The 26,062-nt window shown below is 41.3% G+C and overlaps 2 pseudogenes; both read left to right on the top strand.

Annotated features, from left to right (window-relative positions):
- The first annotated feature begins 5,205 nt into the window (after positions 1-5,205).
- LOC138600134 (N-acetyllactosaminide beta-1,3-N-acetylglucosaminyltransferase 3 pseudogene) lies at positions 5,206-6,363 on the top strand (annotated as a pseudogene).
- An 18,772-nt stretch (positions 6,364-25,135) lies between these two features.
- Positions 25,136-26,062, top strand: LOC138600118 (N-acetyllactosaminide beta-1,3-N-acetylglucosaminyltransferase 3 pseudogene; annotated as a pseudogene).

Raw genomic sequence — 26,062 nt, 5'->3', positions numbered from 1 at the left:
ATATTACACTGTCAAATGATTTACACTTAGTTATTTCCTTCATCAATATGGTATTCAATATTTTTACATGGGAGCAAAAAAATTGACTAAGCCTGGGAAGAATGATGTCAATTTGTTAGACAATCAGTGTCTGTGCTGTTACACACACGTCCTGACAGAGTTGATGCTTCATGCAGTTGGCAAAGATAACGCTGCTTAATCTACTTTGTGTTGTAAATTGGAACAATACACCTGAATCTGTTGAACAAGAGGTTGTGATTTATCGGATTAGTCTCATGCAGGCCGACTGTGCCACAGTAAAACTAGGATTTGAAGGGTTGAGAAGTCAGAAAACGCATGATGTAACTAGCAGTGTAACTGTTCTGAAAAACAAACACGTACACTGTTCATGTAAGACACTGTTCAACAGTCAGTGAGTCTACTAAATGATGATGAACCAACAATGGTGCCTTGTTCAAGTGTGCCAACAGGATCCTTAAATTACAGGTCAGATCCATTCAGTTAATTACCAAAAAAATACTAACTGTCAAACAAAAAACACATCGAAAGATGTGATATTTGTTTGGTGTTTGTTTCATATTTGTTTGTTTCATTTATTTAAACTATACAAAGTCACAAAATAAATCTCATCTTGAATACCTGCCTTTCTTCAGATGAAATGTCCTCATTTCAAAGGTAGGCTAATGAAAGATAAATCTAGCCTTACAGTTTTCTCTTGTATTGAAACATGAAATTCAATTAAATGGTCCTGAATCACTTTCTATCTACTACTCATTCAGTGTACTACTCAGTGTAGTCCAATAAAAGTTACTAAATAATGATGTTACAAAAGAGAAGACTATTAAATGTTCATTGTTCATTTTCAGACAACAAGCAAGATAAATGTCATGGGTGTGGTTAAAATGAGTGAGTCTATTCAATTGTTTTTCTCACAGCAACTTCAACCACTTACATGCTCGTACGTAATCTAACTGAATCATAGAGCTTGTTGGGGGCAAGCTTTCAGCTGACGTGTAGAGGTTTTCCTGATATGCTGTACTCAAAACTGAACCAGTGATTTCCTGAACTTCACCTGAAACTAACGCAGTGTGCGCAGCCGGACTGCTGACCGTCAGAGGGACTAAACAAGGGCTCGTACCGATCCGCCGACATGTTCCGGTAATTTATATTTCATGATGGTTGGCTTAATTGTGTGCTGCTAAGGTTTAATTGTGTCTGTGAAGGTAACACGACCATTTAATTATAAACATTTATGAGGTAATGATTGTTAATTCACAGCTACTTTAATCATTAATTGAAATGCCATACATGACGAACGAATGCAGAACTGCTAGTAAACCGTTAGTTAACAAGGAATTCATGAGTAACTTTAAAAATCAAAACCCAAACACAATCAAGTTTTATAGAGTATCTAATGTTTAGAAAACGACTGTTAGATATTATGTTAGATATTATGTAAATTAACTAATAGTTCAGAAGAACTCTAAATGGCGCTGATCAAACTGCAGTGTAGCGTACGGTTAAAGGAAGAAACTACGTCTGATCGTTTGACATTACTTCATCAAACGATGGAGAGCAATTGGACAACGTATTTATGCGAGCAGGTGATTACGCGAGTTAAACCTAAACAAGTCCAAACTGCGCACGGACATCTGAGTGACATAATGAAAATCGCCAGAGTGTCAGGTGCTGATCAGCAAGTCTCACTGCTGCTTCTCCTTATTTTTGTCCACAAATCACACAAATGACAGCATTTAGATCCTTCTGATTTCTCTGTGCAGCAGCAAATGGGATGTGTGGTGTTTGAGTGAAAGTAAAAAAAACAAACATATATATATATATAAAAACCAAATATATATATAAATATATATATATATAGTAATAAGGTGGCCACCACCCAAGGGTCTGTATTACTGTAGTACAGGTTTCTCAAAAGTTAAGGTGCTGCTAGGAGAAGCCTCCAACAGCCGGCCCTGAGGCATCAGGGTTTGGAATATGAGGTCCATGAGTTGCCACCAGGATGAACTAGCAGTTGAGGTAACTGGTGCTCTAACCCTTTTGAGGTTGATGCCTCAATATAGTTATGTGTCCAAGAGAGCTGGCAAGCTGCTGACGAGTCTGATATATGCATGGATTCTCTGCTCCAATGCCTGCAGCCCAGTTGGGCCAAACAGCTCCCCTGGAACCTACTGAGAGAGTGAGGAGGGCTCTACGGCCTGGCTCCTAAAGTGGGGACTGTACCAGATCTACCTAGCAGTGAGTCAGGGTAAGCACTGACATCAGTCTGCCAAGATACCTGGGGTCCGTTTCACAAAGCAGGTTCAACAAACTCTGAGTCTAACCCTGAACTCTGAGTCGATCTACTCTGAGATAGGAAACTCTGAGTTTTCGGTTTCAGAACAGCTGATCAGAGTTAGTTCAATCAACTCTGAGTAGGTTCACCCGGAGTTAAGTGCGTGCACGCTGACTGTAAAAAGCCAGCATTAATGGAGCCCCGACACCACGATTCACCATGGCAACGGTACACAAAAAGAGGTCCTCCTACGTCACACCAGTGGAGCTCGAAATCCTCACGCGGACGTTCAGCGAATACGAGCATGTTTTTAGAAAAACAAAGTAACACGGCTGCAGCTGCAAAAGAGAGAGAAGCGGCGTGGGAAGAAACTGCTGCTCGAGTTAATGCGCTAGTTTAAACTGGTCTATTTATTTAATACTTAAACACGACCGGAAGCTAAAATGTATATTAATTTAGGAGCAATGCAGCGGGAGAAAAAAACATACATGGAAGCACTTCAATCATATTTTAAATATTAATCTAATGAAATATAATTCAGTGGCTGTTTTAATGTGCATTAGCTTTATCCCTAACATGTTGCTGACTTCGCATACATTATAATTTATGTTGATTAAACTGAATGTGTTAGTTTAAATAAATAAAAAAAATCCAATAACTTAAGGTGTCTTATTTGAGTGCTCTCGGCAGTGGTGTTGGAAAATCTAAAAATGATGACTTTGACACAGATTTGTCTTTTGATTTTTCTTATCATAATTATAAAAGACTTTTGCAAAGGGATCAGAGCAGCACAGAGACGCAACGTTTCTTCCTTTAATTCGGTACCCGCTTAAACACACGCGTGAGACGGGCTGAATGAATGAGGAAGTCGAATTGATAGAATATAACAGAATATAAGAGAATATAAAACCGAATCGGTTTTATATTCTAGAGGGAGGAGACAGAGCGAAGCTCAGAGTGTCCTGAAGAAAACCTGCTCGCGACCAGGTTAGGTTCATAGAGTCTGTTACTACGGTAACTGACCGAGAGCTTAAGTTACCTCCCTTTGTGAAACGGAAAACTCAGAGTTTCCCTCATTTCAGGGTTAACAGACTCAGAGTTTTCAATAAACCTGCTTTGTGAAACGGACCCCAGGTCATGAAGGCAAATGCTTGTAGAGATGCATCATAAACTCTCTGAAAGGAAGCATCCAAGGTCACTTGTTATGCGACACAGTGGCCTTGGACAGTGAGCATCAGGTGTTAAGGCCTCACTAGGTGACACATTAGGGAGGAAGTAGTAGGCTCCAAAGCTGGCTTGAGCCCTGGCCATAACTGCTGGCATAATGCATTGAAGCCATAAGTGGTGAGATTGAGACTTCTGGTCTGGCAAGCATTTGTGGATTCACCTTTATGTATGGCTGAGCGGGGGTGACAGAAAGGTTTCTGAAGAAGCGTTTTGAAGCCCGAATTGTGCCAGCGCTGGGGGTCACCATATTGGAAATGCCAGAGCCGGCTAATCCAGAGACAGGCAAAGAGGCGGAGTGCAAACGAGCTGAAGCCTGTGGCTGAGGACTTTGGGCGGGCCACATGAAGCAGCCAGTATCAATAATGAATGAGCTTTACTTTGCCAGGAGGAGATTCTGTTTGTGACGGTTCCTGACTGCAGGTGTTTAGTTATCAGAGTAAAGAAGTAGCTTGCTGCTTGCTCACTCGCCTGGTGAGATAGTGGCGAGCCGACACGCAACGGGAAATGTTTGATAAACACTGTACAGGCTAACAAGCAGCTAAAGCGAGCACAGTATATTGCTACTTGGTGCTAAAAATATTTCAATACAATAACACTTAACTCACCGAAAAGCTGGAGCTCAGACTTCTTGCACAGCCATAAAGTTCCATAAATCCCACAGAGAGATTATTTGTCCAAACTTTGAATGAAAAAATCCCCAAAAGTCTCTAACAACACAAACAGGTGAAGTTAAGCTCAGTGTCTGTGTGTCTGTGTTGACGTCTAGCAGACAGCCAGCAGGATCCACCTGTCAATCAAGTGATCCGGCCCCTATGATTTAAGGCTGAATATAATTAAAACGGGCGTGTAAAAAAATTCACCCCCGTACAGTTATCCTGAACAATAAAATTTGCTATTTATAACAAAATTGTTTTTTGTACCAGGCTGTAAACATGTTTATTTCTGCTGTAAGAAATTGCATTTTCCCACCTGCTGTAATGTTATTTCTTGGTTTGTGGAGCCAGCCTCAAGTGGCCACTCGAGGAACTGCAGTTTTTTGCACTTCCGCATTGGCTTCATTTTTCAACACCGGAGGTTGCCGCTTGGTTTTTATGCAACATTGAGCGAATGTTTTATAAAAGAACATTCTATAATACACTTACAATACAATTCTACACCACAGGAACATTTTACAAAAAACATTGTCATCTTAGGCAACAATAACATCTTCCAAACATTTTCAGAATGTTGCAGTGACAATGTTCTTCCTTTGTTATTATGTAACACAGCCTATGGCCCTGATAACGTCCTTAAAATATGTTGCAGCTGATTGCTGCAGTTAAAACGTTATGTTACGTTGAGATTTAACATTACAAGAACATTATTTAAAATGATAAACATCCTTAAAAGGTTCCTTGAATATTAGATTAAAACGTTTTCTTTCAAACGTAATTAGAACTTGTAGGTAATGTAAGCCAATGTTATGGGAACATTTCCTGCTAGCTGGGTTACTGGGAGTACTGTTCAAAACACCAGCCTGACAGCCATGACAGAGTGCAGTCATGAGTAAAGTAGCGCTTCTGCGGTGGCAGGGCTCCTACGGGTGTATCCTGCTATCTTGATCATAATTAGGTTAATTTATCTTAACCCCTTAGTACTTTGATATTTGTCTGTGAAATATAATATGAGACTGATATAAATTGGTAATGAAACTTTTGTTTTGTCACTACAGTTTTTTACGGAGGAAAATCACAGCAAGGACTTTATTGCTGCTGGGAGTCCTTCAAATCGCTGCTTATCTCTTCAAGGAAATGGTTGACAACAGAATCCTCCAAGTAGATGTAAGAATGGACTCCACTAAAATATCACCACTCACCACAAATGCCCCCTATGTATTCACCCAGCAAAGTTGTGAAATAAACACGTCTGCTACCAGCATAGAAGACTTCAGCTCATTTCCTCAAACAATGAAAGACTTTCTATACTATAAACACTGTCGATATTTTCCAATGTTACTGGATCTTCCTGGCAAATGTGGAGGAGCTGAAAGATCCTCCGAAGTCTTCCTTCTGCTGGTCATCAAAAGCCTCCCAGGGAACCACGACCGCCGAGAGATACTGCGCAAAACCTGGGCCAAGGAGAGGTTACAGAACGGTGTTTGGATCAGACGGCTCTTTATCTCAGGAACAATGAGTTCTGGTTTTGAGAAGACAAGACTGGACAAAGTTGTTGAGCTGGAGCATCGTCAGTATAAAGACATTCTTCAATGGGACTTTAGTGACACATTTTACAACCTCACATTGAAGCAGACACTCTTCCTGGAATGGATGGACAGAAACTGCCCGAACGCTCGCTTCCTGTTTAACGGTGATGATGACGTTTTTGCCAACACAGACAATATGGTCAAGTATCTCCAAAGCCTCAAGGACAATGATGGAAGGAAGCACCTCTTTGTGGGCTCTCTGATCACAACTATGGACCCTATTAGAAACAAAAGGAGCAGGTACTTTGTTCCAGTTCAGCTGTACAAGTCCAACATTTTCCCACCCTACTGTAGTGGTGGGGGGTTCCTCTTATCTGGTTACACAGCTTTGGTCATATACAACATGTCCCGGTCCATTTCCCTTCTTCCCATTGACGATGTTTATATGGGAATGTGCATGCTCAAAGCAGGGCTTAGTCCTGCTTTACATGTGGGTGTCATGCCATGGGGAATCCGTTTTTCCTCAAGGCTTGTCGATATATATGACCCTTGCTTCTTTAAAGAAGTTCTGGTTGTTCACAGATTCTTTTCAGCCGAAATGTATTTTATGTGGCACAAAATAAAAGACCCCAATCTGAAATGCTTTGGCAATGACAAATAGTTACATGTGATGACAGAGCTTGCTGGCACCCACTTTATTACTTAGGCCATCTACTCCAACAACAACTCTGCCATTAAAACTATAATTTTCAAAGCTTTCAACATATACTTCATGACAGAGGCTTACGTTGTGGTGATTCTCCACTGCACTACATTATGTTGCTTTTGCAGTTCCGCCACACTCATGGATGCAAGTTTTATGGAATATATATTTAAAACGCTTGCTTTAAAGTCCAGCTCGTAAATTACTTAGTATCTGTATTATGGCCACATTACTAGTTGACACATTTGTCAAGTGAAGTTGAAGTTACATTAATAAGGAAATGTTAAATACAATGCAAATGGGTTATGGCATGATGACTTTCAAGTGTGTTGTACTAACTTGGCTGTTGTGACATTTAAGGGAACATTCCCTTTGATGTTAAAGTGAGAAAAAGGTAAAAGGGACCCTTGTTGACATTTTCCTTTCCAATAGTCTCTTTCTAGTTGATTTCTCCATCGTATCTGTCTTGTAAATAAATATAAATATTGCCGAGTCTGTGAACCTGGGTTTCCGTTATCCGGTAACTGCAGGTTTTTTTAACGGTAAAAGCTGTTGAAGTCCGACATATTAAAAATCCACCGGTCATAATGTCCGGTGAAATTAATATATTTTCAACAAAACAAATATCACTGATTCATTATAACTCCGTCCTTCAGTGCTTCAGAATATGCTAAACCAGCCATCAGAACCATTATTGGTCATTTTGGCAAAGGAATTAGCGGCGAGGAGTCAGCAGCACCAGCCACAGCTCCTCTCATCGATGCCACAAGCGCACGAGATAACAGCGCTGTGATGACACAGTCCGCGGCTATAGAGGGTGGAATTTATCCACGGCCTGCAAAGTCCTCATCAGGGATTTCAGTGAAATATATGCTATCCCGATGTCCCCGCCCTGCAGGTGCTGATTGAGCTCAGACCTTTGAAAACACAGAGGGAGATCAGAAAAATGTACGTCGGACAACGGCATGCTGGATTATTTATGTTTCCTCATTTCACTATCTGCAAAATATATATTTTTCTTTACTTGTTTTGTTATCCATATTTTCTGTCGATCATAAGAGAAGTTAGCAGTGGAGGCGTGTGTTGCTTGGTAACAGTCACCGCTTTTCGAGTGTTCACGTGGACGCGCATCATGAGACAGGGCGCAGCTGCGACCGGTGTCAGTTGCACTCCGGTGCACTCGATACAAATTCCAATCAACAAGTCGGTCATAAAAGATAAGACCGATTTTTTTATGCCCAGCTGGTGCAGACACCCCTGTGAACTGTAGACGGGAGTCCTTGTTTACAGTGAGAGAAAGAGCGATCGCTGTCTCGTGCAGACTTGAAAGTGCAACATTACACATCATATATTAATTTTTGGACAAAATTATTGAAGGGACAATCAACTTATTTCCATACCCAATTCCACGCCCTTGATATAGCCTGCCTATCAATTGTTTTAAAGCATTTAAATGAATGCAGATAATATTTGACCGTAATTGCACCCATTTGTCCAAAACATTGACGTGGACCGGCACAGAACGGAAACCCTGCTGTGAACAGAGCTCTGTCCCTTGCAATGGTCTGTTCGTCATAGCACCGTTGATGTAGAATTTGATAATTGATCAATCAGAATTGTGTATTCAACACAGCCAATTAATAATTGACTTTGTCTACACTGTAAGAAAAGATACAGATAAAATTAAGGCAACAGATTACAAGGACTAATATAAATTAAATATAACTACGTTTGGTATTGAGTAAATATTAATTAAATGAGACGCTTCATATTTATCCATTTAATATGAGTAGATTCCAGTAGAAAACATAGAGGAACTCCTAAACCAAAAATTATTGAGTTGATGTGAAAATCAGAAACCTCTAGGGGCCCGATCAGACACAATGCGTTTGGCTTTCTTGTCATTGTTTTCAATGAGAGCGATGCTTTTTGCGTTGCAGAGCGCCTCATGTTTTTCCACTCTGTGCAGCTTGCTTTTTTTAAGGAAACGCTCTGAGCGCCTCGATTGAAAAAAACTTCAACTCGTTCAACGTTTTTTCTGATTGTTCAATCGGATGAAGGGAGAGGCGGGCTTTCTGTCATTTTACAATATAACAGTTAGGTTAATGACAGCTAATGATTTCGTGGTTGCCTTAACAACAACAACAAAAAAACTGCTGACGTCTGTAATGCTGCAGAAGATCTGATCCCTTTTTGTCACTCTGAATCCACAGATTTCACACTGTCATCTCATTTAAAGGCACCTAACGAAAACACAGTTTAATATGAGACGTGCCTTAGCTAGCAAACGGTCTCAACAGTACATCCTAGCGTGACAAGCTACACAGCAGCCCTGCCACTAACGCCTCGACACACTTGTCCCCTAATAAGCAGATTTATGCATGAAAATAAATAACATTTCTGCTCTAAATCGCAACAATACTGACTTTACACGTGTTTTAAAGTAACTTTAAAAATCAGCGAAAGTGCAGAGAAAATGCGTACCTTCTTGGAAAACTCTCGACACAAAGAGGAAGTAAAGCTAACGGAAGTGCAGCGACTGCAGTTTGAAAAATAAGATGTTTGCTATACCTCCGATGATAACTCCCAACATTTCCTTAATGGAAAGATGTCCAACCTTAACATGAAACCCAATATGCTTACCTACACAATTTCATTAGAACATATTATGACATATCAACAACACTTAAGGAACACAGGAAACATGATAGCATGCTAACCCGCATCCTTCAAAATAAAAGTGTGTGCTTCAGTCACATAGAATGTTTCCAAAATGTACAATGCCCTGTTCATAATATAGCGCAACAGCATCACAGTACATGGAGCCTCTTCCCCTTCGTGCTGACATTCGTGCTTTGCATGTAAATTGCGTGGTAATATGAAGTTAAGCAGCATGTACAGTGTGTCAAAGTGATAGAAAACACATTAGCCATCCAGCTAAAAACAATACATTGTTTTCACCTGTGTTGATTAGTCCCACATGTCCCTTGTATACTGTATATAGTCTTTGTCTTCGCCTGTTTCTTTGCTAGTTTGTTATTGTCTTTAGTCACGATACCTCTGTGAAACTGTTGTCATACCCGTGTTTTCCTGTAGACTACAATTTTTGGATTGTTTTGGATTCTTATTGTGTTTTCACCTGTTTGGTTGGAGTCTTGGTTGGACATTTGTTTCCCTGGATTCTTTACAGTAAGCCTTTTGTTTTTGCCTTTTTGTGTCCTATTGTTTGTTATCATAAATATCTCAGAGTCTGCATCTGGATTCCTCTCCTTTTTTACATCTCAACGTACAACATACCCGTCATGTAGCGTTGATCAGATTGCTGAAAGGAATGGGAGGTCCTTGAGTAGCCACTTCACGTCTGGCCATCATTTGGTCAATGCCTCAATGTATGGCTGAGGGGGTGGCAAAAAAAAAGCAGCCTGGGCTGGGGTTAGCTTAAAAAACGCATTAGTTTAGTTAGAAGCTCATCCAGGCCCAAGCGGTCCTGCACCATACAGACAACTGGCCACTCGAGCGGGGAATTATACACCCACTTGGTGCAATTGAAGCAACCGATTAAAGCCGCTGGTGTACATGCTGTCGTAGTTTCAACTCAACCAGTCAGGCTAGCTGCAAGTCTCGTGTAATATTACTACAATTACTGCAATAATTTTCAGACAGTCCGGTGTATAATAACCAGGCACGTTGGGTGTTCATCATGGCCATCAGTGGCTAGTAGTGGGGTTGTGCAGGTATGGCACAGATTGGAACCCAATTTAGCCAGAAACAAACATTTCGGAAAATTTCTACTGGTTCACAGATTTCTTTCAGCTGAAATGTATCTTATGTAGTACAGAATAAATAACCCAAATCTGAAATGTTTTGGCAATACCAAATAGTTACACTGGCACCAAGATACACCCACTATGTTAGGTAGACATGCGCAATCCAATCCAACAATGACAATTCTGCTAATAACACTAAAATTTACAAAGCTTCAACTGTCTGTGAATTTTCAAATAAACTTGGTTATCCATGATGTATGTAAATTAAGATACACTTACAAATATTACACTGTAAAATTATTTACACTTAGAGTTATTGCCTTCATCAATATGGTATTCAATATTGTTGCTTGGGAACAAAAAAATTGACTAAGCCTGGGAAGAATGATGTCAATTTGTTAGACAATCAGTGTCTGTGCTGTTACACACACGTCCTGACAGAGTTGATGCTTCATGCAGTTGGCAAAGATAACGCTGCTTTATCTACTTTGTGTTGTAAATTGGAACAATACACCTGAATCTGTTGAACAAGAGGTTGTGATTTATCTGATTAGTCTCATGCAGACCGACTGTGCCACAGTAAAACTAGGATTTGAAGGGTTGAGAAGTCAAAAAACACATGATGTAACTAACAGTGTAACTGTTCTGAAAAACGAACAGTTACACTGTTCATCAGTCAGTGAGTCTACTGAATGATGATAAACCAACAATGGTGCCTTGTTCAAGTGTGCCAACAGGATCCTTAAATTACAGGTCAGATCCATTCAGTTAATTACTAAAAAAATACTCACTGTCAAACAAAAAACACATCGAAAGATATGAGTGATAAGTGATATTTGTTTGGTGATCCCTTCCCGGATACAGAAGGACACAAGGAGGATGTACATTTTCAATCTTAATCATATTTTATTTTCCTTTGTCAAATCGTCACCTTTTAAAATTAGGAAAAGAAAACAATAAAAATAAATAAATGTATTTATCATTTATTTAAACTATACAAATAAGACAAGTCACAAAATAAATCTCATCTTGAATACCTGCCTTTCTTCAGATGAAATGTCCTCATTTCAAAGGTGGGCTAATGAAAGATAAACCTAGCCTTACAGTTTTCTCTTGAAACATGAAATTCAATTAAATGGTCCTGAATCACTTTCTATCTACAGCTCATTCAGTGTACTACTCAGTGTAGTCCAATAAAAGTTACTAAATAATGATGTTACAAAAGAGAATTCCTGAAAAGACTATTAAATGTACATTGTTCCTTTTCACACTATGGTCAAGGAGGGTGAGTTTATTTACACTTTAGGAGAGGTCAGTTGAGTCCAATAATGGGATAATCAAAATGCTAACGTCCACGTGAATATATATCTCGCTGTTTAACTTCCTACATTGTCTTCTCAGGCAGCTTTGACTTCAGGTTTTGTTTTTCTCGCAGCAACTTCCACTACTTACAAACTCAACAATCCGCGCTAAACTTTTCTTTCAACGGTAAACGTTTTTGCTCGTACATAATCTAACTGACTCATAGAGCTTGTTGGGGTCGGGCTTTCATCCGACGCGTCGAATTCTCCCTGACATGCTTTACTCAGGGCAAAACTGACTCAGAGGCTTCCTGAACTTCACCTGAACCTAACGCAGTGTGCGCAGCCGGACTGCTGACTGTCAGAGGGACTAAACAAGGGCTCGTGCTGATCCGCAAACATGTTGAGGTAATTTATATTTCATGATGGTTGGTTTAATTGTGTGCTGCATAGATTTAATTGTGTTTGCGAAGTTAATATTTATCCTTAATTGTAAACGTGTGTAGATTCATGTTAATTCACAGTTACTTTAATCATTAATTGAAATGCCATACATGACGAACGAATGCAGAACTGCTAGTAAACCGTTAGTTAATGAGGAATTCATGAGTAACTTTAAAAATTACTAAACCCTCCTGTCGTGTTCGGGTAAAGTCTGACCGATTTACACAACTTCCATCAATCATAAATATTGCGTTTTACATTTGATTGCTGATTCTAAAACATAAAATTGCTGATCACCACTTTCACTGAATTTTGAGTAGTTAAGTCAACTTATAAATCAAATCAAATAAGTTACAGTGTTTACAGGAAATGTAAAACAGCAACTACAGGCAATTTATAAACTAATTTAATCCTTACTCCCCTAATGTCTCTGCTCACTTTCTACTATACATATAGTATATATATGTAAGTATATATATAAATAGATATATATATATTATTAACCAGGAAAAGCCTCATTGACATTAAAAATCTCTTTTACAAGAGTGTCCTGGCCAAGTCAGCAGCAACACATTATATCTATAGTCATCAAGAAATTCCTTGCAATATCTAATTAGCTGCGTTTGCCAACATGCAGATACTAAAGCCTCCATGATTATAGCTCTAGACCTAGGGAGGAAGATTCGTTATGTTTCCTCCAGGCTTCGCTGATGCTATGCTTACGGTGGCGAGACGGATGTTATCAATACGCTTATCCACACGTCCATATGCTTATCCAGACAAGTGCATTATCCATGTGCTTATCCACATGCAAGTTATCCGGGCGCAAAGTAATAAATAATTTCTCAGTTCTGTCGCCGCTACGTCATCACGCCCATTTAGCGCACCTCTGAAACGTCACCGTGTTTTCTGATGTGTGATGTCGCCTTGACTTTGCATTTATTCTCATTAACACAATCAAAACTGAAAGATTTTTTTCACTATGCGGAGGTGAACGTAGACAAGTCAGTTCTCCTTTTAGTATGTCAGTTATCCAGCTCTATGTCAGTTTCCACACCTTATAAACTAGTGTGATTTGTTTCAATACAGTAGTATGTACAAAGCGTGTAGTTGGCTATAAGTACTATTTGGCCAGTCACGGCGAGGTAAAACTTTTTCGTCGTCGACGCTGTACAGCCAAAATACCTGCGTACGCGTGGTAACGTATCGCTTCTGGAATGCCTTTCAAAGTAAAAGCCAGATCCGGCATTTCTGTGGAGAGATTCCCCTCTTTTGGAAATAATGCTTTTATTCTGATGTCTCTTCAGGGCAGTTGTTTGCTCGATCAAGGCACTTTCAAAGCTCTTTATTGAGGTCCCTAATGAATTTTCTGTCTGAGAAATCTGTATTCATAAGTCTCACGTAGGCCATAACAACCTTATGTGGTAACACTTTACATCAAGGGTACAATTTATATACTGAAGTAATGCTTAAGTAATGCTTTACTAATGCATGGCTCATGATGATTTAATGCATAGGCTGACCCATCAAAGCTTTAAGTAGGTTAACATTAGCTAGCTTTACATGCCAACATTGGCAACAGGAATTCATTATACATCCTGCATTAATTCATGCATTAAATCATCATGAGTCACGCATTAGTTAAGCATTACTTCAGTATATAAATTGTTCCCTTAATGTAAAGTGTTACCCATTATGTTAATAATAAAAATAACATCAGGTTACTAATGTTATTTCTTCTGGTGCGATCCCTCTCTCTGTCTCACACTTTAATTCAATTTAAAAGAGTTTTATTGGCATGGGAAACATACGTTTACATTGCCAAAGCTAGTGTCAAAATAAAAATAAAAATTAAGTACAATAAAAGAAGATAAAGACAAACTGTGTAAACAGAGCTATATAAAACTGCAGCATTATTATCACTTAGAAAATATGTGGAGTTTAACTTAAAATATAGAGTGCAAATTCTGAATTTACTCTTAAAAATATAAAAATATAAGTAAAGATAACTAAATAGAAAAATGCAGACAGCAGTTAAGTACAAAAAAGTGACAAAAAGTGTAAACCAGAACTCTTTCCTTCTATTTTAGGTTAAAAACGTATTTACAGTATTTGTTGTTTGTATGCACTGTGTGTTATATTTACATACAGACATGAGCAGTGCAGATGGTCAGTGCAGGTATACACAGGTGGTTAAATAGTCTTCATGGAGGTTTTGGGCTGCTTTACACCCTCTCTCTGCCACAACAGCTCACAAACCTTGCTGCTATGTTTGCACATTGCTGTACTTCACCGAGCAGATTTGGGAGTTTCTTGGTATTGTTGATGTTGCCAACGTCTGGGCGTGGGAAATCAGTGGGAAGAAAAAACAAAAATTGCTTGCTTGCTCACCGGGTGAGAAAAGCCAACAACTTCTGACTCCTATTTACTGGCCAACGTCCTAAATAAATGTTTGATGAACACCTAACAGGCTTACAAGCAGCTAAAGCGAGCAAAGTATACCAGTTACTTAGTGCTAAAAACACATCAATACAATAATACTTGCATTTAACTCACCAAAAAGCTGAAGCACAGACTTCTTGCGAGGCAAGAAATTTCCTTAAATCCCACAGAGAGACAGATTTGTCTAAACTTTGAATGTCTAAATCCCCAAAAGGCTCTAACAACACAAACACGAGAAGTCTAATGTTATGTCATTTTTGGTCCCTACCAATACCCTGCTACTAGGCCCTAAATTGTCCCTACCAATAATTTTGTCAAAAAAATTAGACAATAATACACGTGTTCTGCCCTCGTCAAAATGTCCCCTTCCTCAACTAGACAGACAGATAACTCCTCGACACACTGTAGTCAATAAATGATGATTCGTCCTGTCTCACCGTTCTTTATTTACAGTATGCAAAATGGAGTAAAACTAAAAAGATGCAAAAGAAACAATAAGAGAAAATACACATACAATATATAGTATATTAATATACATTCCACAATATATGACATGCTCATAGTCCAAACAGTACATGATTGCAAATGTCTGGTTGAAGGCAGTCACACGGCAGACAAAGTATACTTTAAAACATAAAACATAATCTAACATAGCCATCTGCCATAAATATAAACAAGAATGTGACTATAAACGTCAAATAAACACTATACTTACAGACAATGCCTCTACAACTGATTCGTAATAGAGGATGGATGTGGATACTGCGAGCAGAAAGCTTGACCATGTGACCAAAATGGCTCCCTAATCCCTCACATGGCAACCCATGAAGCCAAAACAGTGCAAAGGAAATATGCGCCACCTAGTGGCTGCAAATGAACTAAAAGGTTTTTTGTTGCACAGAACAGAATACTCCCCGCCCAGCATCTGAAAAGATGACACCACAACAATACAATGAACAAGAACCAAAACTAACCAGTCTCTGGAGAGAGGAGTAGAACAGTCCCTGAGACAGGGCGCAGAAAGGTTTTGCATGAGCCATCCTTTGCTGTCTTAACCTCCACCTTCCTTACTTTGCCATCTGTGCTGGGGAATGTTTTGACAACAATGCCTATGGGCCATTCGTTTCGTTTAACTTGGTTGTTTTTGAGTATCACTATGTCCCCAGCGCGAAAATTGCATACTCCCTTTTGCCATTTCCTACGTCCTTAGGGTAGGGCAGGTATTCTGTCCTCCGACGATGCCAAAAGGTATTGGCGAGACTTTGCACTTGCCTCCACTGCTTGCCGTAGAGATCCTTCCCATCAAATTCACCCTTGGGCGGAGGAAGTGCACTGATCTTCTGCGTAAGTAGTGTTGCTGGTGTTTGGATAAGTGGTGAGTCTGGGTCTATGGATACAGGAACCAATGGGGAGTATTAACTATGGCTAAGACTTCTGCCATGAATGTGGTAAAAACTTCATGGGTAAGCTTTGATTTGCCAACTTTCAACAGCATGGAATCCAGGATGCGCCTTGTGAGTCCTATGAGTCGTTCCCAACTGCCACCCATATGTGATGAGTGCGGAGGATTGAAGACCCATTTACATCCATTGCTATTCAGATATCCCTACACTTCTGTGTCGCTGCTCACTGATTCAATCTGTAGATCTCTGCAGGCCCCCACGAAAGTACCACAATCAGACCTTATTTGTTTGGCTGGTCCTCTGATGGAGAAGAACCGTTGCTTAGCATTTATGAAGCTTGAGGAGTCCATCCACTCGATGACTTCGATATGTATGGCCCTCGTGCTCAAACATGTAAACAGCATCAAGCATCAATGTAAGGGCACAGTCTGTAGAGAGGGCTTTGTTTAGAAATGACTGTTTCTTCCCTGATGCATTGCAATTCTTCAGCGAAGACGTCTTGTTGTAAGCTACCGATGATAATGGTCCTTGATTGATCCAAGTCTTACTTTGAACAGAGGTTTTTATCGATGTGCCAACCCTGGCAGCTGCTATCTTTCTTGAAGGTGCAGGCAACATGTACAAGCCTCGCAACTGCTCTAGTAAGTGATGACCACGTGGAATACCTCTCAAAGCGCTTGGTTCCTAATCCTTCAACATCATCCTTGGTGGTAAGACAAGTCACTTGTAGTCGGATATCCTCATCAGAGCTTGGTTCAACCAAGTTGAAAGAGCAGGGGGAAGTTTCCGGTGATTTGAACAGGAATGCTGGTCCTGACAACCATGTGGTGTGAAGCAGAATGCCTGCTGATGCTGATCTTGAGGCAAGATCAGCCCGGTTCTCGTTAATAGGGACAAACTTCCACTGCTGTGGGCTGGTTGTCCTCCGTATGCGTTGTACCCTGTTATGTACGTACACATAAAATCTTCTAGTATGATTGTGAATGTAACCTAAGACCACTCTACTGTCAGAGTAGAATGTCACAGCATCGAATTCAGTGTCCATCTCATCCACAATTACTTCTGCTATTTCCACAGCCCAAACAGCTGCGCAAAGCTCGAGCCTAGGAACAGTCATCTCTGGACGTGGAGCCAGTTTTGCCTTCCCAAACGCGAAGCCAACATCTGTACCACCGCTTGCATCAGTTGTTCGCAAATAGGCCACAGCGGCTATTGCGGTTGTTGACGCATCACAGAAAACACACAGTTCCTTCCTTTCTTCTTGGCTGAGCGATGTGGAGGTGTACTGGCGGGAAATCTTGATCTGTTCGATGTTCTTCAGCGAGTCCCTCCACAGTCTCAATTGTTCATACTTCTCTTCTGGAAGAGGAGCATACCAGTCACATGGTTCTGAGGTGAGCTCTCTGAGTAAAGACCTTCCTTGAATGCTTACAGGGAAAGCAAATCCCAGTGGGTCAAACAAGCTATTTATAGTTGACAAAACCCCACGCTTTGTGTAAGGCTTCTCTGTCACTGACACTTGGAAGGTGAGGTGGGAGGTGGATCGACATTGAGATCCAGATCCTTCAGCCCCTTTGCAAGGTCATCTTGAGGAAAGGCTCTCATCACACCTACTCTTTTGGAAGATATTTTGTTAAGGTTCAGGTTTCAGAGGGCTAACATGTCTTGGGCGTTCTGAAGAAGAGTGATCGTTTCCTTCTCTGTGGTAAGGGACACCAGACCGTCGTCAAGTTCCTCTCAATGAACTGCCTTGCACCTGCTCTGTATTCTCGCTCTCCCTCTATGGCAGCCCTCCTGAGCCCATAGGTTGCCACTGATGGTGATGGGCTATTACCAAAGATATGAACTTGCATCCTATACTCCACTACCTGATCGTCAAGGTCATTATTGCGGTACCACAGGAAGCGCAGAAAGTTCCTATGATCTTGGCGTACCACAAAACAGTGGAACATCCACTCTACATCAGTTGTCACCGCCACTGGCTCCTTCTGGCAGCAATACCCCAAGCAGGCTATTGTTCATGTTTGGACCAGTAAGGAGGACGTCATTGAGGGATACACCATGGTGTTATGGTGTCAAATACTACCCTTATTTGCCCAGGTTTTTGAGGATGATAAACTCTGAAGTGAGGTAGGGACCAGCACTCTTCATCTGGCTGTAAAGGTGGACCAACTTCTGCATGTTTATTCTTGAAGATCTTGCTCATTGATGCAATGTAATGTTCCTTTTTCTCTGGGTGCTTCCTGAGTGTCCGGGTGAGTGCACCGAGATGATTCCTTGCCTGTTCATAGTTATCAGGGAGCCGTTGTCTTGGGCTACGGAAAGGGAGTGGAGCAACCCAGCTGTTTGATGCATCCTGATGACACTCCTTTTCCATAATTTTCAGGAAAGCAATATCCTCCGTAGAAGGGGCTGGTTTGTCATCATCCTTTGTGTAGCGGAAAACAGACTCTCCGATTAGACCTGTTTCGTCGATTGGCAGGGGGCGTTGTTCGTAGTTTGGGGTACAAGATTTTTGAGTCGTGGCTGAAGTTCTCCTTGAAACTAATTTTATTGGGACAAGGACTCATAAGGCTTGGGCATCCATTTTCAAGTATGTTGGTCCTGAATTCGCTCACAGGTGATGGCTTATGTACCCCACTGAGACAGACCTCTCCTACTATCACCCAACCAAGAGCTAATCGTTGTCAAAGGGAGCATGCAGGGGCCCGTTACATTGCTCCAGAATTGTATGCACTTGGATGATGTCTCTTCCCAGGAGAAGTAAAATCTCAGCCTTGGGGTCGAGTGAGGGTATCTTAGTAGCTAGGAACCTCAGGTGAGAATGGTATCTTGCAGCTGCTGGAGTGGGAATCTCTGCCCTATTATCCGGTATCTGGCCACACTCAATGAATGTAGGGAGGTCTAGACTTGTCTTTTCATCTGCAGATTCCACAATGAAACTCCTTTCCCTTTGGCCTGCAGTTTCTGACACAGCTGCACATGTTCTGAGTGTGTAAGGGGAGACGTCGTCAACAATATCGAACATCTCAAAGAAAGCTGACCTGGCCAAAGACATGTTGCTTTGGTCATCTAGAATGGCATATGGCTTCAGTTTCTTCTCTGGCTGACCTTTGGGATATACATAAACTAGAAAAATTTTAGAACAGGATTTCGCCTAGTGCAACACGGATATACGCACGTTCAGCCTTCGGGAGACTTCACATGAGACAGCTGTCACTTTGTCTGTCAGTGTTAACAGAGACTCCAGTCTGCACTGTAGTTTTAACACGTCACCTAAACGTGAAGCCAATAAATTTGTTCAAGGCTACATTAGGCTTTAAGATCAAATGACCAGCTCTTGTTTCGCATCCGCCCTTCTGTTCTCACATCTCCTCTTCTATTCTCATGCATGTGTTCTATTTCTCTATCTCTCTCTCTGTCTCTCTCTCGGTGGGTTTAAATATTATTTATTTAAAAGGTAGTGCCCTCAAGTTCCACATACAGTGGAAACTGGATTACAGTGTGGTAGTGGGAGATTAAGAAGCTCTGACATGCCTTGAGAAGCAACACTGTATAGGCTAAGTATTAAAGCTATAGTAGGTAGGTAAGTAACATTATTAAAACTAACTTTTTGTCATGTTTTCTCAAACTGTGACTTGAGAGACCTAATCTGTAAAAAAAACAAAAAACATGTTCCTCTGGCTCCTCCTACTGCTCCTAATGGCATTTGTAAGACTCCAACTACCGGGAATGAAAACATGCTAAGATGTCTGCAGTTACTGTGACGTTGTGTTATGTTGGTGTTGCAGTCGGGCTAAAGTTCTCAATGTGGCTACTGTTCAGCGTTGTTTCATGGCTGAAAATATCTTTGTAAAGTGCCCAGGCAGTGTTACCATTTCAGACTTTCTCCTTATAGTACTATGTGCCTGTGCTCTCATGGCTAAATGATCAAAATCAGTGTGTTGCTGCTTAGTTGGCGCTGTTTTTTCCACAGTCTCTGTTAGCAAACTAAGTGCTGGTGGTTTTGCCACTGGTTTGATGTGTATCTGCTTTGATAGTGTTGGTGGTGTAATACAACGGCTGCAGTTGTTGTCTTTTCCCGTTTTTAGATTGTATCTGGCTCCTTCAGTTGCTGTGGTTACTAGCCTGCGTGCGCATGATAGCCTCCTCTGCGGGGAGGGCATTGGAGGCAGGACTGAGCACTGCGGAGAGATACGGGGAGGGACCTGGAGGTTGTAATCTTTCAAATTTTAAACAAAGTCCGCTCTCTTCTCCATCTTACCTACTGCAGCTTTAAAGAGGATTAAATATAACTTGTGAATGCCACAGATAACAGTCACTGAGAGGCAGAGTAGACAAGAATGTGTCCATTAATAGACCACATGGCTTCAGTGGCAAATAGGGGAGGCAAAGAACTCATAAAATAGCCGACTCAAGGATGGCCACTGAATGCTGTCCGTTACCTCAACCAACTTGCACTGAGCACATGGGAAGGGCCGAGACCCAAAAAAAGAACCGGGAGGTTTATTTCCTGTCTATTTGGTCTGGTTCAAAAGGTTAAAAGGTCAATCCAAAATATTGTATGTGTGTAAGTCTTAAGAGTGCCGGGTTAGAAAAGAGAGAGGTTAATTTAGCATGTCTTTGTGTAAGCATAAGTAACCTCAGCTACAATCAATACCTGACTTAATAGACATTACAACTATACAACTCAGTAACAAACCAAATCAGTAGCTGTGGAGGCTGACGAACCGCTCAGAGACTTAGGGTCGTCTGGAAGTCGTTCACACCTACTGACTGCAGGGGGAGGTAGCCTTTCTCTATAGGAGAAGGAGTGTGAAACAGCATAGCCAGAGTTGCACTAGCTGGGAGACTGTGATAAGGGAAGATCTAATCTCATCCCTAGAAGTTCCTCTTTGTGTGAGCAGAGTTGTTGCTCTGCTGGGTGCAGGTAATCTAAATAGCGCATGGCTTTCGTATTAGCTGTCTGAACTTCTTGGAGTAGACGAGCATTTTGCACTCTAAGGAATTCTATCACCTTCTCTAGGGCGGCTTTGCGCTGAAAGGCAAGGCTGGTTTGCCTGTGAAAGTTCAGAAACAAGCACTTTCACAATGAACCTTTGGATGCAGTTTGGGCATCACTCCTGTCACTGAGTAACAATTGTATTTCTTTGCTGCACTCACTGAAATTCATCCTTCTGATGATTTCAGGGTAGCCTGCCTGCTTTCAGGCTCTGCGCTAGGGAAATACAATGTTCTACACAAAGGTTCTCGAATGTTAGGTCTGAAAAAGGAGGGAAAACTAAACTGGTTGTTTAGTACATCAAAACAATATGGTTGGCTATGGTTTTGCTTGGCAGACAACTTTGATGTAGCTGGGACAGCAACTGGCCTAACAAACACTGACACAATCCCAAATCAAATCGGGACTCATATGCTCTCTTTTGTTTGTTTTATGAAAAGTTATGCTCAAAATTTAGTTGTAAATAAAAGGCAGTCAAATACAGCCTCTGAAACTGATCCATGTTAATGTTTAAGGCACCCATTAGTGTCTGGTTAAAGGTCTGCTATTATCTTCTCTCTAAGAAGAAGCTCTGGTGATGTTGTGAAGTTTTACATCTGTCGGTTCAGCTGCAGTGTCCAATCCATAACTGCTAAACAGTAAGGGGGGTGTCGGCCAGTAAAAGACTTCCTTTGAGGCTGATCTTGTGTATTTTTTCAGCATTCCCTCCTCAATCCTCGCTCCTTTGAGCAGTGTTAAGAGCTTTTTGGCAGCCCTATAGATGGCAGGCCCGGAATTACTTCCAGTTCGAGCTAGGCTCAAGGGGCAAGGACATTTCAATTAAGAGACTTAAGGATGTACCCACCGATGCCTGGCAGAAATCTTCTTAACCAATAAAGACCTGCAAAACCACAGTAGTCTTGGCTTTATTTGTGAACCTACACCCCTCTGCATACCTTCCACCTGTTGGCATATAGTGCCCAAGTGGAAGGTGCTTTGGAGTCCATAATGGTTTTTTATTACTGACTGAATGCATGGCCTTAGGAGTGGGTCTGGCCCTAAAGGGGCAGGTGCTCCATGAAAAGCCAATCAAATCAATCAAAGCCAAATAAGATGCCACAAGGCCAGATATGCACTGCCTCTCCATGGCTGCAAGGCAAGGAGGCATTGGCTGGAGACTATGACCTTCCCTACAAGCCAAAGTGCAAGAACTGCCTGTGATGTAGAGCTATATGGACGTGTCCTTTAAATTATTGGACGTGAACGAACTTTGCCATGACACAGCTTCGAGTAAATGTACTGTGCTTAGCATATGAAAAGGTAACCCTTTAAGAAACTTGTTAAGCCCTCGTAACTCCAGTCCAGTATACAGCACAACAGACCCTTTTTTTGTGATCAAAATCGTAAAACCCACTTTTCTGTGTTTGTAGATGTACTCCTCTGATGGCACCCTTCTCAAGGAGGTTGGCTATTTCCTGCCTGAGCCTTTGCAAATTGTTGACTGTAGTAAGTCTGAATGTGTTGAAAACTGGGGGCCAGCATCAGAAATGAGATTGTAGATTGTACCCTCAGGATAAAGTGGCAACCAACCAAGGGGTCTGTTGTACAGAATTCTCTAAAGCTAAGGTGCTGCTAGGAGAAGCGTCCAACAGCTGGCCCTAAGACATCAGGGTTTGGAATACTAGGTCCATGAGTTGCCACCAGGATGAACTAGCAGTTGAGGCAACTGATGCTCTAACCCTTTTGAGGTTCATGCCTAAATATAGTTATGTGTACCCGAGAGCTGGCAAGCTGCTGACAAGTCTGATATGCCTGGATTCTCTGCTCCAATGCCTGAAGCCCAGTTGGGCCAAACAGCTCCCCTGGAACTACTGAGAGAGTGAGGAGGGCTCTACGGCCTGGCTCCTAAAGCGGGGACTGTACCAGATCTACCTTCCTTCCTGGATGGAAGCATCCATGCCAGAGGATTGCAGCTAATGTGACAGGGCCAACACAGCCCATGCGTGCGGATGAATGTGTAGTCACTAGAGATAGACCGATATGGTTTTTTCAGGGCCAATACCGATACCGATGATTAGTAGTCAAGGAGGTCGATAACCGATATTTGGAGCCGATATTCATTTGCAGTAAAAGTGAAAATATTGGCATCAAAATTTTGAATAATACAAACTCCAACACATAATTTTGTTTAAATGCCTTTAATCATATGTTTATTAAACAAACAAATAAAAAGCGCAGGGAGTTCCCAGGGTCAGCAGCATCTCTTATAAAGTTAACTGAAAATTTAAATAAATAAATAAATAACTATCTGAAGTTTTATAAAGTAAATAAAACAAAGTTAAATAAAATTTGCAAAGAAATGAACTCTTATCGGCCGTCAGATTTAAAAATTAAAAAATAAATTAAAAAAAATTTAAAAAATAGGCCGATGCCAATATGCGTCAAAATGCCGAATATCGGCGCCGATAATCGGCCCGGCCGATAATCGGTCTATCCCTAGTAGTCACAAGGTCACTTGTAATGCAACACTGTGGCCTTGGACAGTGTGCATCAGGTGTTAAGGCCTCACTAGGTGACACGAGGGAGGAAACAGGTTCTAAAGCTGGCTTTTGGCCCTGACAATAACTGCTATGCAATAATGCATTGAAATTATAAGGGATGAGATTGGTTAGTCACAGCATGCTTAAACAATCAGCAACACTATAACTTATCTATAACAGAGTCTTCCATGTCCTATGAGGTGGATGTCATGGTCACAGAAAGTGTAAACATTTGGCCTTGCAGCAATACACTAAAAGGAAACCTGAAAACAGGCTCCGCTAAAATGATTGACTAACCCAGTGATTCTCAAACTGTGGGGCGCGGTGGAATGACAGGGGGGGCGCGCCAACGTTTGGAAAATGTAGCAGGCGGAACTATGTTTTGTCGTCGGACAACCCGGACTCATTTTCGGGTGGCACAGTACACAAACACGTTGCCCTCGCATATCTCAATGATTTCTGTGAGAAGCACATCACATGTAGACTTCCACACTCTAATTGTTCTCTTTTCTTCACTGTATTAAGTTTTAATCCACAATCTACTTTAATCTGATCACTTTGCTTTGCTTCACTCCCCCAACACACCTGTACCTCTGCTCTCTGCACAGCTGCTTGCCCCGCCCCCCTCTATCTGTCTGTCTCTCTGTCTGCTTTGTTGACTACCCTCATCCGCCGTCTGTTTAATTAAGTTACAAAAGTTAAATATTTGCTCTCGCAATTCAAAACAGCACGTGAGCTGCGTGTGCACGAAGGACGTTATTAATGACGTAGTGATCAAAACGAGCGATCAATTGTTACCAAATGACGTGCACCTTTTTATAAGCTTTATAAACAGCGACAATCAATGCATTTACAGTAGGGACGTACGGAGATACACAATATGATTGTTTAGATAAGATTGCGTAACAGAACTGATTGTGTGCGGACAGAGCGTCCGATGTCGGACCCTCTTTTACCCGTTAGAACACTGTGAGGAGTAAACTGGTCCCGCTGTTGTTTATTTGGTTGCCACGACTTCACGTGTGATTGATGTCCTGTGACTCCTGTCACTTTTTCAGGGCCGCCACAGCAAAATGTATGTAGCGGAAACACTGTTTTTTTTAAGCACTGATTGAACTTTATTGTTATTGTTCTGAAAAAGTTATTGCACATTTTATTATATTTCTATTTGAAAAAGTCTGATGAAGCAATTTAAATAGTTGGGTTTTTTTGCACAGCAAATTACTCAGAGAAAAGTAAGTAACGGTCACGATCTTGACTTTCTTTCAATAAAAGTTTAACTTCACCCATTTGCGATATTTTTCTTGGGGGGGGGCTCGGGGGGGGGCTTTTTTTTTCTCCAAGGGGGGGCTTGACATAAAAAGTTTGAGAACCACTGGACTAACCTGTGTTAGCTTATCCATAAAGAGAGGTACTGAGAGTACTGTTCAAAACACCAGCCTCACATCGTTAAGAGTGCAGCCATGGGTGTCTTATCATAGCCCATGGAGGACAACAAAGTAGCTTCAATTATGCGGTTGCAGGGCTCCTATGGGTGTAGATCTTTATCACAACTAGGTTCATTTATCTTAAACCCTGAGCACTTTGAAATATAATATGAAACTGATATAAATTGGTAATGAAACTTTTGTTTTGTCACTACAGAGATTTATGGAGAAAAGTCATCACAGCAAGGACTTTATTGCTGCTGGGAGTCCTTCATATCGTTGTTTATCTCTTAAAGGAAATGGTTGACAACAAAATCCTCCAAGTAGATGTAAGAATGGACTCCACTAAAATATCACCACTCACCCAAAATGCCCCCTATGTATTCACCCAGCAAAGTTGTGAAATAAACACGTCTGCTACCAGCATGGAAGACTTCAGCTCATTTCCTCAAACAATGAAAGACTTTCTATACTATAAACACTGTCGATATTTTCCAATGTTACTGGATCTTCCTGGCAAATGTGGTGGAGCTGAAAGATCCTCCGAAGTCTTCCTTCTGCTGGTCATCAAAAGCCGCCCAGGGAACCACGACCGCCGAGAGATACTGCGCAAAACCTGGGCCAAGGAGAGGTTACAGAACGGTGTTTGGATCAGACGGCTCTTTATCTCAGGAACAATGAGTTCTGGTTTTGAGAAGACAAGACTGGACAAAGTTGTTGAGCTGGAGCATCGTCAGTATAAAGACATTCTTCAATGGGACTTTAGTGACACATTTTACAACCTCACATTGAAGCAGACACTCTTCCTGGAATGGATGGACAGAAACTGCCGGAACGCTCGCTTCCTGTTTAACGGTGATGATGACGTTTTTGCCAACACAGACAATATGGTCAAGTATCTCCAAAGCCTCAAGGACAATGATGGAAGGAAGCACCTCTTTGTTGGCTCTCTGCTCACAACTATGGGGCCTATTAGAAACAAAAGGAGCAGGTACTTTGTTCCACTTCAGGTGTACAAGTCCAACGTTTTCCCACCCTACTGTAGTGGTGGGGGGTTCCTCTTATCTGGTTACACAGCTTTGGTCATATACAACATGTCCCGGTCCATTTCCCTTATCCCCATTGACGATGTTTATATGGGAATGTGCATGCTCAAAGCAGGGCTTAGTCCTGCTTTACATGTGGGTGTCATGCCATGGGGAATCCGTTTTTCCTCAAGGCTTGTCGATATATATGACCCTTGCTTCTTTAAAGAAGTTCTGGTTGTTCACAGATTCTTTTCAGCCGAAATGTATTTTATGTGGCACAAAATAAAAGACCCCAATCTGAAATGCTTTGGCAATGACAAATAG

The sequence above is a fragment of the Semicossyphus pulcher genome, unplaced genomic scaffold, assembly GCF_022749685.1.
Source record: "Semicossyphus pulcher isolate SPU_LCO1_2020_fin unplaced genomic scaffold, fSemPul1.0.p SCAF_10, whole genome shotgun sequence".
Lineage (NCBI taxonomy): Eukaryota > Metazoa > Chordata > Actinopteri > Labriformes > Labridae > Semicossyphus > Semicossyphus pulcher.
Note: the sequence above shows the minus strand (reverse complement) of the source record. Positions and strands in the feature narration are given on the sequence as shown.